Source organism: Bufo gargarizans, chromosome 5, assembly GCF_014858855.1.
Source record: "Bufo gargarizans isolate SCDJY-AF-19 chromosome 5, ASM1485885v1, whole genome shotgun sequence".
In the NCBI taxonomy this organism is placed as follows: Eukaryota; Metazoa; Chordata; class Amphibia; order Anura; family Bufonidae; genus Bufo; species Bufo gargarizans.
The window spans coordinates 353,951,642-353,965,891 of record NC_058084.1 but is presented as its reverse complement, the minus strand read 5'-3'; positions in this window follow the sequence as shown (position 1 = coordinate 353,965,891).

Genomic DNA, 14,250 nt, shown 5'->3' with positions numbered 1-14,250 from the left:
CACTGGTGGCTGACGTGAAGCCTGATTCTCTGCTATGACATGCAGACTAATTCTCTGCTGACATAAAGCCAGATTCTCTGTTACGGGACCTCTCTCCTCTGCCTGGGTGCTGGGCCTAAATATCTGACAATGGACTGTTGCAGTGGTGGCTGACGTGAAGCCTGATTCTCTGCTAGGACATGAAGACTGATTCTCTGCCGACATGAAGCCAGATTGTCTGTTACGGGACCTCTCTCCTCTGCCTGGGTGCTGGGCCTAAATTTATGAAAATGGACTGTTGCAGTGGTGGGTGACGTGAAGCCTGATTCTCTGCTATGATATGAAGACTGATTCTCTGCTGACACGAAGCCAGATTGTCTGTTACGGGACCTCTCTCCTCTGCCTGGGTGCTGGGCCTAAATATATGCCAATGGACTGTTGCACTGGTGGCTGACGTGAAGCCTGATTCTCTGCTATGACATGCAGACTGATTCTCTGCTGACATGAAGCCAGATTCTCTGTTACGGGACCTCTCTCCTCTGCCTGGGTGCTGGGCCTAAATATATGCCAATGGACTGTTGCAATGGTGGCTGACGTGAAGCCTGATTCTCTGCTATGACATGCAGACTAATTCTCTGCTGACATGAAGCCAGATTCTCTGTTACGGGACCTCTCTCCTCTGCCTGTGTGCTGGGCCTAAATATATGCCAATGGACTGTTGCAGTGGTGGCTGACGTGAAGCCTGATTCTCTGCTATGACATGCAGACTGATTCTGTGCTGACATGAAGCCAGATTAACTGTAACGGGACCTCTCTCCTCTGCCTGTGTGCTGGGCCTAAATATCTGACAATGGACTGTTGCATTGGTGGCTGACGTGAAGCCTGATTCTCTGCTATGATACGAAGACTGATTCTCTGCTGACATGAAGCCAGATTGTCTGTTACGGGACCTCTCTCCTCTGCCTGGGTGCTGGGCCTAAACATCTGACAATGGACTGTTGCAGTGGTGGCTGACGTGAAGCCTGATTCTCTGCTAGGACATGCAGACTGATTCTCTGCCGACATGAAGCCAGATTGTCTGTTACGGGACCTCTCTCCTCTGCCTGGGTGCTAGGCCTAAATTTATGAAAATGGACTGTTGCAGTGGTGGGTGACGTGAAGCCTGATTCTCTGCTATGATATGAAGACTGATTCTCTGCTGACATGAAGCCAGATTGTCTGTTACGGAACCTCTCTCCTCTGCCTAGGTGCTGGGCCTAAATATCTGACAATGGACTTTTGCATTGGTGGCTGACGTGAAGCCTGATTCTCTGCTATGATATGAAGACTGATTCTCTGCTGACATGAAGCCAGATTGTCTGTTACGGGACCTCTCTCCTCTGCCTGGGTGCTGGGCCTAAATATCTGACAATGGACTGTTGCATTGGTGGCTGACGTGAAGCCTGATTCTCTGCTATGATATGAAGACTGATTCTCTGCTGACATGAAGCCAGATTGTCTGTTACGGGACCTCTCTCCTCTGCCTGGGTGCTGGGCCTAAATTTATGAAAATGGACTGTTGCAGTGGTGGTTGACGTGAAGCCTGATTCTCTGCTATGATATGAAGACTGATTCTCTGCTTACATGAAGCCAGATTGTCTGTTACGGGACCTCTCTCCTCTGCCTGGGTGCTGGGCCTAAATATATGCCAATGGACTGTTGCACTGGTGGCTGACGTGAAGCCTGATTCTCTGCTATGACATGCAGACTGATTCTCTGCTGACATGAAGCCAGATCCTCTGTAACGGGACCTCTCTCCTCTGCCTGGGTGCTGGGCCTAAATATCTGACAATGGACTGTTGCAGTGGTGGCTGACGTGAAGCCTGATTTTCTGCTATGACATGCAGACTAATTCTCTGATGACATGAAGCCAGATCCTCTGTTACGGGACCTCTCTCCTCTGCCTGGGTGCTGGGCCTAAATATCTGACAATGGACTGTTGCAGTGGTGGCTGACGTGAAGCCTGATTTTCTGCTATGACATGCAGACTAATTCTCTGCTGACATGAAGCCAGATCCTCTGTTACGGGACCTCTCTCCTCTGCCTGGGTGCTGGGCCTAAATATATGCCAATGGACTGTTGCACTGGTGGCTGACGTGAAGCCTGATTCTCTGCTATGACATGCAGACTAATTCTCTGCTGACATAAAGCCAGATTCTCTGTTACGGGACCTCTCTCCTCTGCCTGGGTGCTGGGCCTAAATATCTGACAATGGACTGTTGCAGTGGTGGCTGACGTGAAGCCTGATTCTCTGCTAGGACATGAAGACTGATTCTCTGCCGACATGAAGCCAGATTGTCTGTTACGGGACCTCTCTCCTCTGCCTGGGTGCTGGGCCTAAATTTATGAAAATGGACTGTTGCAGTGGTGGGTGACGTGAAGCCTGATTCTCTGCTATGATATGAAGACTGATTCTCTGCTGACACGAAGCCAGATTGTCTGTTACGGGACCTCTCTCCTCTGCCTGGGTGCTGGGCCTAAATATATGCCAATGGACTGTTGCACTGGTGGCTGACGTGAAGCCTGATTCTCTGCTATGACATGCAGACTGATTCTCTGCTGACATGAAGCCAGATTCTCTGTTACGGGACCTCTCTCCTCTGCCTGGGTGCTGGGCCTAAATATATGCCAATGGACTGTTGCAATGGTGGCTGACGTGAAGCCTGATTCTCTGCTATGACATGCAGACTAATTCTCTGCTGACATGAAGCCAGATTCTCTGTTACGGGACCTCTCTCCTCTGCCTGTGTGCTGGGCCTAAATATATGCCAATGGACTGTTGCAGTGGTGGCTGACGTGAAGCCTGATTCTCTTCTATGACATGCAGACTGATTCTGTGCTGACATGAAGCCAGATTGTCTGTTACGGGACCTCTCTCCTCTGCCTGTGTGCTGGGCCTAAATATCTGACAATGGACTGTTGCATTGGTGGCTGACGTGAAGCCTGATTCTCTGCTATGATACGAAGACTGATTCTCTGCTGACATGAAGCCAGATTGTCTGTTACGGGACCTCTCTCCTCTGCCTGGGTGCTGGGCCTAAATATCTGACAATGGACTGTTGCAGTGGTGGCTGACGTGAAGCCTGATTCTCTGCTAGGACATGCAGACTGATTCTCTGCCGTCATGAAGCCAGATTGTCTGTTACGGGACCTCTCTCCTCTGCCTGGGTGCTAGGCCTAAATTTATGAAAATGGACTGTTGCAGTGGTGGGTGACGTGAAGCCTGATTCTCTGCTATGATATGAAGACTGATTCTCTGCTGACATGAAGCCAGATTGTCTGTTACGGAACCTCTCTCCTCTGCCTAGGTGCTGGGCCTAAATATCTAACAATGGACTTTTGCATTGGTGGCTGACGTGAAGCCTGATTCTCTGCTATGATATGAAGACTGATTCTCTGCTGACATGAAGCCAGATTGTCTGTTACGGGACCTCTCTCCTCTGCCTGGGTGCTGGGCCTAAATATCTGACAATGGACTGTTGCATTGGTGGCTGACGTGAAGCCTGATTCTCTGCTATGATATGAAGACTGATTCTCTGCTGACATGAAGCCAGATTGTCTGTTACGGGACCTCTCTCCTCTGCCTGGGTGCTGGGCCTAAATTTATGAAAATGGACTGTTGCAGTGGTGGGTGACGTGAAGCCTGATTCTCTGCTATGATATGAAGACTGATTCTCTGCTGACATGAAGCCAGATTGTCTGTTACGGGACCTCTCTCCTCTGCCTGGGTGCTGGGCCTAAATATATGCCAATGGACTGTTGCAGTGGTGGCTGACGTGAAGCCTGATTCTCTGCTATGATATTTAGACTGATTCTTTGCTGACATGAAGCCAGATTCTCTGTTAGGGGACCTCTCTCCTCTGCCTGGGTGCTGGGCCTAAATATATGCCAATGGACTGTTGCAATGGTGGCTGACGTGAAGCCTGATTCTCTGCTATGACATGCAGACTTATTCTCTGCTGACATGAAGCCAGATTGTCTGTTACGGGACCTCTCTCCTCTGCCTGCGTGCTTGGCCTAAATATATGCCAATGGACTGTTGCACTGGTGGCTGACGTGAAGCCTGATTCTCTGCTATGACATGCAGACTAATTCTCTGCTGACATGAAGCCAGATTCTCTGTTACGGGACCTCTCTCCTCTGCCTGTGTGCTGGGCCTAAATATATGCCAATGGACTGTTGCAGTGGTGGCTGACGTGAAGCCTGATTCTCTGCTATGACATGCAGACTGATTCTGTGCTGACATGAAGCTAGATTGTCTGTTACGGGACCTCTCTCCTCTGCCTGTGTGCTGGGCCTAAATATCTGAAAATAGACTGTTGCACTGGTGGCTGACGTGAAGCCTCATTCTCTGCTATGACATGCAGACTGATTCTCTGCTGACATGAAGCCAGATTGTCTGTTACGGGACCTCTCTCCTCTGCCTGGGTGCTTGGCCTAAATATATGCCAATGGACTGTTGCAGTGGTGGCTGACGTGAAGCCTGATTCTCTGCTATGACATGCAGACTGATTCTGTGCTGACATGAAGCCAGATTGTCTGTTACGGGACCTCTCTCCTCTGCCTGTGTGCTGGGCCTAAATATCTGACAATGGACTGTTGCATTGGTGGCTGACGTGAAGCCTGATTCTCTGCTATGATACGAAGACTGATTCTCTGCTGACATGAAGCCAGATTGTCTGTTACGGGACCTCTCTCCTCTGCCTGGGTGCTGGGCCTAAATATCTGACAATGGACTGTTGCAGTGGTGGCTGACGTGAAGCCTGATTCTCTGCTAGGACATGCAGACTGATTCTCTGCCGACATGAAGCCAGATTGTCTGTTACGGGACCTCTCTCCTCTGCCTGGGTGCTAGGCCTAAATTTATGAAAATGGACTGTTGCAGTGGTGGGTGACGTGAAGCCTGATTCTCTGCTATGATATGAAGACTGATTCTCTGCTGACATGAAGCCAAATTGTCTGTTACGGAACCTCTCTCCTCTGCCTGGGTGCTGGGCCTAAATATCTAACAATGGACTTTAGCATTGGTGGCTGACGTGAAGCCTGATTCTCTGCTATGATATGAAGACTGATTCTCTGCTGACATGAAGCCAGATTGTCTGTTACGGGACCTCTCTCCTCTGCCTGGGTGCTGGGCCTAAATATCTGACAATGGACTGTTGCATTGGTGGCTGACGTGAAGCCTGATTCTATGCTATGACATGCAGACTAATTCTCTGCTGACATAAAGCCAGATTGTCTGTTACGGGACCTCTCTCCTCTGCCTGGGTGCTGGGCCTAAATATCTGAAATGGACTGTTGCAGTGGTGGCTGACGTGAAGCCTGATTCTCTGCTAGGACATGAAGACTGATTCTCTGCCGACATGAAGCCAGATTGTCTGTTACGGGACCTCTCTCCTCTGCCTGGGTGCTGGGCCTAAATTTATGAAAATGGACTGTTGCAGTGGTGGGTGACGTGAAGCCTGATTCTCTGCTATGATATGAAGACTGATTCTCTGCTGACACGAAGCCAGATTGTCTGTTACGGGTCCTCTCTCCTCTGCCTGGGTGCTGGGCCTAAATATATGCCAATGGACTGTTGCACTGGTGGCTGACGTGAAGCCTGATTCTCTGCTATGACATGCAGACTGATTCTCTGCTGACATGAAGCCAGATTCTCTGTTACGGGACCTCTCTCCTCTGCCTGGGTGCTGGGCCTAAATATATGCCAATGGACTGTTGCAATGGTGGCTGACGTGAAGCCTGATTCTCTGCTATGACATGCAGACTAATTCTCTGCTGACATGAAGCCAGATTCTCTGTTACGGGACCTCTCTCCTCTGCCTGTGTGCTGGGCCTAAATATATGCCAATGGACTGTTGCAGTGGTGGCTGACGTGAAGCCTGATTCTCTGCTATGACATGCAGACTGATTCTGTGCTGACATGAAGCCAGATTGTCTGTTACGGGACCTCTCTCCTCTGCCTGTGTGCTGGGCCTAAATATCTGACAATGGACTGTTGCATTGGTGGCTGACGTGAAGCCTGATTCTCTGCTATGATACGAAGACTGATTCTCTGCTGACATGAAGCCAGATTGTCTGTTACGGGACCTCTCTCCTCTGCCTGGGTGCTGGGCCTAAATATCTGACAATGGACTGTTGCAGTGGTGGCTGACGTGAAGCCTGATTCTCTGCTAGGACATGCAGACTGATTCTCTGCCGTCATGAAGCCAGATTGTCTGTTACGGGACCTCTCTCCTCTGCCTGGGTGCTAGTCCTAAATTTATGAAAATGGACTGTTGCAGTGGTGGGTGACGTGAAGCCTGATTCTCTGCTATGATATGAAGACTGATTCTCTGCTGACATGAAGCCAGATTGTCTGTTACGGAACCTCTCTCCTCTGCCTGGGTGCTGGGCCTAAATATCTAACAATGGACTTTTGCATTGGTGGCTGACGTGAAGCCTGATTCTCTGCTATGATATGAAGACTGATTCTCTGCTGACATGAAGCCAGATTGTCTGTTACGGGACCTCTCTCCTCTGCCTGGGTGCTGGGCCTAAATATCTGACAATGGACTGTTGCATTGGTGGCTGACGTGAAGCCTGATTCTCTGCTATGATATGAAGACTGATTCTCTGCTGACATGAAGCCAGATTGTCTGTTACGGGACCTCTCTCCTCTGCCTGGGTGCTGGGCCTAAATTTATGAAAATGGACTGTTGCAGTGGTGGGTGACGTGAAGCCTGATTCTCTGCTATGATATGAAGACTGATTCTCTGCTGACATGAAGCCAGATTGTCTGTTACGGGACCTCTCTCCTCTGCCTGGGTGCTGGGCCTAAATATATGCCAATGGACTGTTGCAGTGGTGGCTGACGTGAAGCCTGATTCTCTGCTATGATATGAAGACTGATTCTTTGCTGACATGAAGCCAGATTCTCTGTTAGGGGACCTCTCTCCTCTGCCTGGGTGCTGGGCCTAAATATATGCCAATGGACTGTTGCAATGGTGGCTGACGTGAAGCCTGATTCTCTGCTATGACATGCAGACTTATTCTCTGCTGACATGAAGCCAGATTGTCTGTTACGGGACCTCTCTCCTCTGCCTGGGTGCTTGGCCTAAATATATGCCAATGGACTGTTGCACTGGTGGCTGACGTGAAGCCTGATTCTCTGCTATGACATGCAGACTAATTCTCTGCTGACATGAAGCCAGATTCTCTGTTACGGGACCTCTCTCCTCTGCCTGTGTGCTGGGCCTAAATATATGCCAATGGACTGTTGCAGTGGTGGCTGACGTGAAGCCTGATTCTCTGCTATGACATGCAGACTGATTCTGTGCTGACATGAAGCTAGATTGTCTGTTACGGGACCTCTCTCCTCTGCCTGTGTGCTGGGCCTAAATATCTGAAAATAGACTGTTGCACTGGTGGCTGACGTGAAGCCTCATTCTCTGCTATGACATGCAGACTGATTCTCTGCTGACATGAAGCCAGATTGTCTGTTACGGGACCTCTCTCCTCTGCCTGGGTGCTTGGCCTAAATATATGCCAATGGACTGTTGCAGTGGTGGCTGACGTGAAGCCTGATTCTCTGCTATGACATGCAGACTAATTCTCTGCTGACATGAAGCCAGATTCTCTGTTACGGGACCTCTCTCCTCTGCCTGTGTGCTGGGCCTAAATATATGCCAATGGACTGTTGCAGTGGTGGCTGACGTGAAGCCTGATTCTCTGCTATGACATGCAGACTGATTCTGTGCTGACATGAAGCCAGATTGTCTGTTACGGGACCTCTCTCCTCTGCCTGTGTGCTGGGCCTAAATATCTGACAATGGACTGTTGCATTGGTGGCTGACGTGAAGCCTGATTCTCTGCTATGATACGAAGACTGATTCTCTGCTGACATGAAGCCAGATTGTCTGTTACGGGACCTCTCTCCTCTGCCTGGGTGCTGGGCCTAAATATCTGACAATGGACTGTTGCAGTGGTGGCTGACGTGAAGCCTGATTCTCTGCTAGGACATGCAGACTGATTCTCTGCCGACATGAAGCCAGATTGTCTGTTACGGGACCTCTCTCCTCTGCCTGGGTGCTAGGCCTAAATTTATGAAAATGGATTGTTGCAGTGGTGGGTGACGTGAAGCCTGATTCTCTGCTATGATATGAAGACTGATTCTCTGCTGACATGAAGCCAGATTGTCTGTTACGGAACCTCTCTCCTCTGCCTGGGTGCTGGGCCTAAATATCTAACAATGGACTTTTGCATTGGTGGCTGACGTGAAGCCTGATTCTCTGCTATGATATGAAGACTGATTCTCTGCTGACATGAAGCCAGATTGTCTGTTACGGGACCTCTCTCCTCTGCCTGGGTGCTGGGCCTAAATATCTGACAATGGACTGTTGCAGTGGTGGCTGACGTGAAGCCTGATTCTCTGCTATGATATGAAGACTGATTCTCTGCTGACATGAAGCCAGATTGTCTGTTACGGGACCTCTCTCCTCTGCCTGGGTGCTGGGCCTAAATTTATGAAAATGGACTGTTGCAGTGGTGGGTGACGTGAAGCCTGATTCTCTGCTATGATATGAAGACTGATTCTCTGCTGACATGAAGCCAGATTGTCTGTTACGGGACCTCTCTCCTCTGCCTGGGTGCTGGGCCTAAATATATGCCAATGGACTGTTGCACTGGTGGCTGACGTGAAGCTTGATTTTCTGCTATGACATGCAGACTGATTCTCTGCTGACATGAAGCCAGGATCTCTGTTACGGGACCTTTCTCCTCTGCCTGGGTGCTGGGCCTAAATATATGCCAATGGACTGTTGCACTGGTGGCTGACGTGAAGCCTGATTCTCTGCTATGACATGCAGACTGATTATCTGCTGACATGAAGCCAGATTCTCTGTTACGGGACCTTTCTCCTCTGCCTAAGTGCTGGGCCTAAATATATGCCAATGGACTGTTGCACTGGTGGCTGACGTGAAGCCTGATTCTCTGCTATGACATGCAGACTAATTCTCTGCTGACATGAAGCCAGATTGTCTGTTACGGGACCTCTCTCCTCTGCCTGGGTGCTGGGCCTAAATATCTGACAATGGACTGTTGCAGTGATGGCTGACGTGAAGCCTGATTTTCTGCTATGACATGCAGACTAATTCTCTGCTAACATGTAGCCAGATCCTCTGTTATGGGACCTCTCTCCTCTGCCTGGGTGCTGGGCCTAAATATCTGACAATGGACTGTTGCAGTGGTGGCTGACGTGAAGCCTAATTTTCTGCTATGACATGCAGACTAATTCTCTGCTGACATGAAGCCAGATCCTCTGTTACGGGACCTCTCTCCTCTGCCTGGGTGCTGGGCCTAAATTTATGAAAATGGACTGTTGCAGTGGTGGGTGACGTGAAGCCTGATTCTCTGCTATGATATGAAGACTGATTCTCTGCTGACATGAAGCCAGATTGTCTGTTACGGGACCTCTCTCCTCTGCCTGGGTGCTGGGCCTAAATATATGCCAATGGACTGTTGCACTGGTGGCTGTTGTGAAGCTTGATTCTCTGCTATGACATGCAGACTGATTCTCTGCTGACATGAAGCCAGATTCTCTGTCACGGGACCTCTCTCCTCTGCCTGGGTGCTGGGCCTAAATATCTGACAATGGACTGTTGCATTGGTGGCTGACGTGAAGCCTGATTCTCTGCTATGATACGAAGACTGATTCTCTGCTGACATGAAGCCAGATTGTCTGTTACGGGACCTCTCTCCTCTGCCTGGGTGCTGGGCCTAAATATCTGACAATGGACTGTTGCAGTGGTGGCTGACGTGAAGCCTGATTCTCTGCTAGGACATGCAGACTGATTCTCTGCCGACATGAAGCCAGATTGTCTGTTACGGGACCTCTCTCCTCTGCCTGGGTGCTAGGCCTAAATTTATGAAAATGGACTGTTGCAGTGGTGGGTGACGTGAAGCCTGATTCTCTGCTATGATATGAAGCCTGATTCTCTGCTATGATATGAAGACTGATTCTCTGCTGACATGAAGCCAGATTGTCTGTTACGGAACCTCTCTCCTCTAGCTGGGCTCTGGGCCTAAATATCTGACAATGGACTGTTGCATTGGTGGCTGACGTGAAGCCTGATTCTCTGCTATGATATGAAGACTGATTCTCTGCTGACATGAAGCCAGATTGTCTGTTACGGGACCTCTCTCCTCTGCCTGGGTGCTGGGCCTAAATATCTGACAATGGACTGTTGCATTGGTGGCTGACGTGAAGCCTGATTCTCTGCTATGATATGAAGACTGATTCTCTGCTGACATGAAGCCAGATTGTCTGTTACGGGACCTCTCTCCTCTGCCTGGGTGCTGGGCCTAAATTTATGAAAATGGACTGTTGCAGTGGTGGGTGACGTGAAGCCTGATTCTCTGCTATGATATGAAGACTGATTCTCTGCTGACATGAAGCCAAATTGTCTGTTACGGGACCTCTCTCCTCTGCCTGGGTGCTGGGCCTTAATATCTGACAATGGACTGTTGCATTGGTGGCTGACGTGAAGCCTGATTCTCTGCTATGATATGAAGACTGATTCTCTGCTGACATGAAGCCAGATTGTCTGTTACGGGACCTCTCTCCTCTGCCTGGGTGCTGGGCCTAAATATCTGACAATGGACTGTTGCATTGGTGGCTGACGTGAAGCCTGATTCTCTGCTATGATATGAAGACTGATTCTCTGCTGACATGAAGCCAGATTGTCTGTTACGGGACCTCTCTCCTCTGCCTGGGTGCTGGGCCTAAATTTATGAAAATGGACTGTTACAGTGGTGGGTGACGTGAAGCCTGATTCTCTGCTATGACATGCAGACTAATTCTCTGCTGACATGAAGCCAGATTGTCTGTTACGGGACCTCTCTCCTCTGCCTGGGTGCTGGGCCTAAATTTATGAAAATTGACTGTTACAGTGGTGGGTGACGTGAAGCCTGATTCTCTGCTATGACATGAATACTGATTCTCTGGTGACATGAAGCCAGATTATGTGTTACGGAACCTCTCTCCTCTGCCTGGGTGCTTGGCCTAAATTTATGAAAATGGACTGTTGCAGTGGTGGCTGACGTGAAGCCTGATTCTCTGCTATGACATGCAGACTGATTCTCTGCTGACATGAAGACAGATTCTCTGTTACGGGACCTCTCTCCTCTGCCTGGGTGCCGGGGCCTAAATATCTGAGAATGGACTGTTCCAGTGGTGGGTGACGTGAAGCCAGATTCTCTGCTATGGGACCTCTCTCCAATTGATTTTGGTTAATTTTTATTTATTTAATTTTTATTTTAATTCATTTCCTTATCCACATTTGTTTGCAGGGGATTTACCTACATGTTGCTGCCTTTTGCAGCCCTCTAGCCCTTTCCTGGGCTGTTTTACAGCCATTTTAGTGCCGAAAAGTTCGGGTCTCCATTGACATCAATGGGGTTCGGGTTCGGGACGAAGTTCGGATCGGGTTCGGATCCCGAACCCAAACATTTTCGGGAAGTTCGGCCGAACTTCTCTAACCCGAACATCCAGGTGTCCGCTCAACTCTAACCCTGAACTGTGTAAAGTAATTAACACAGAAGAGGACAGTATACTGCTACAGATGGACCTGGATAGATTGAAGGCTTGGGCAGAGAAGTGGAAGATGAGGTTTAACACTGACAAATGTAAGGTTATGCACATGGGAAGGAATAATGCAAGTCACCCGTCACCATCACTAAATGGTAAAACACTGGCTAACACTGACATGGAAAAGGACCTAGGAATTATGGTGAACAGCAAACTTAGCTGTAGAAACCAGTGTCAAGCAGCTGCTGCCAAGGCCAATAAGATAATGGGTTGCAACAAAAGGGGCATACTGTAGATTGCCATGATGAGAACATAGTGCTACCACTCTACAAATCACTAGTCAGACCACACATGGAGTACTGTGCACAGTTCTGAGCTCCTGTGACCAAGGCAGACATAGCAGAGCTAGAGAGCGTTCAGAGGAGGGCAACTAAAGTAATAACTGGAATGGATGGATTACAGTACCCTGCCAGATTATCAAAATTGGGGTTATTCACTTTAGAAAAAAGACGACTCGGGGGAGATCTAATAACTATGTATAAATATATTAGGGGTCAGTACAGAGAACTATCCTATCATCTATTTATCCCCAGGACTGTGACTGTGACGAGGGGACATCCTCTGCGTCTGTAGGAAAGAAGGTTAGTACACAAACATAGAAGAGGATTCTTTACGGTAAGAGCAGTGAGACTATGGAAATCTCTTTCTGAGGAGGTGGTGATGGTGAGTACAATAAAAGAGTGGGCCTGGATGTATTTCTGGACTGTAATAATATTACAGGGTATAGTTACTAGAGATGGGTCGTTGATCCAGAGAGTTATTCTGATTGTCTCATTGGAGTCGGGAAGGAATTTTTCCCCCTTAAGTGGGGAAAATTGGCTTCTACCTCACAGTTGTTGTTTTTTTGCCTTCCTCTGGATCAACTTGCAGGATAACAGGCCAAACTGGATGGACAGATGTCTTTTTTCTGCCTTATAAACTATGTTACTATGTTAATGTATCCTCAAGTTCAGTCATGAACACCATCAAATGCAATGATGAAACTGGATCTCCTGAGGACATCCCCAGGAAAAGAAGACCAGAGGCACCTTCATGAAGAGTCGCGTGAGACATGAAACGGCAGTCTTGCAGGTCTATGTGAAGGAACGCTGTGATTCAAACCCATGTGACTGTGGAAACGTTAATGGATTTAACTTAGGCTACTTTCACATTTGGGTACTTTCACACTTGTGGCAGGCTGTTCACCCTGTCGGGTCCGTTCTTCCGCTGTTTCGCCGTTCCGCCGCTCCGTCCCCATTGACTATAATGGCGACAGGGGATGGCGCTCTGGCGCCGATACGGCAGTGCACTGCGAAAGGCCGTCGGACTAAAAGTCCTGCATGTCCGACTTTTTAGTCCGGCGGCCTCTGACCGCTAACTGCCGTACTGCGCTGGAGCGCCGCCCCATCCCCATTATAGTCAATGGGGACGGAGCGGCGGTCCGGCGGCACGGCGAAACAGCGGAAGGACGGATCCGACAAGGTAAACAGCCTGCCGGATCCGCCCTGCCGCAAGTGTGAAAGTACCCTTAGTTTTTCTTTTCCGGCATAGAGTTCCATCACAGGGGCTCTATCCTGGAAAAGAACTGATCAGGCATATCCCCATGCATTCTGAATGGAATGTAATCCGTTCAGTTTGCATCAGGATGTCTTCAGTTCAGTCGTTTTGACTGATCAGGCAAAAGAGAAAACCGTAGCATGCTACGGTTTTATCTCGGGTGAAAAAAAACTGAAGACTGAAGACTTGCCTGAATGCCAGCTGCAGTTCAGACCTCAAAAACAGCAAGCAAATATTTTCATTTTTTACCCCCATTTTCACAGAAATCTTTTTTTGTGGGGTTCAAGTTAATAACCATATATATGTGATATACTGCAGCAATACCCAAGGTGTCAGAGCAATCTACCACTGTGTATATTTAGGAGAAATTGAGTGACAAACCTTAATCATCCGTTTAGGTATATTCAGTTTCCACATGGTTGCAATTGAATTACTTTTTTGGGGGGAGGGGGTAATTTCATTAAGCTGCATATATAAGTGATTACTGCAGCAATAACCAAGGTGTGACAGCAATCTACCACTGTGTATTAAGGTAAAATTGAGTGTCAAGCCTAAATTGTCCGTGTATGTTTATTCAGTGTCCACACGGTTGCAATAAAAAAAAAAATTGGGTTCAGATTAATTAAGATGCATATATCCGTGATTACTGCAGCAATACCCAAGGTGTGGCAGCAATCTAACTGTGTTTATTAAGTTGAAATTGAGCATAAAGCCTCAATTGTCTCTTTACGTATGTTCAGTTTCCACACAGTTACAATTGAAATGTTTTTTGGGGGATTCAATTTAAATAAGCTGCAAATATACATAACTACTGCAGCAATCCCCAAAGTGTGGAAGCAATTTACCTATGTATATTAAGGTGAAATAGACTAGAGCATCAAGCCTCAATTGTCCGTTTATGTACACTCAGTTTCTACACGGTTACAATCCAATTTTATTTAATGGGGGTTCAATTAAATTAAGCTGCATATATATGTGACTACTGGAGGAATACTCACGGTGTGGCGGCAATCTACCTGTGTGTATTAAGGTGAAATTGAGCATCAAGACTGAATTGTCCATTTACATAT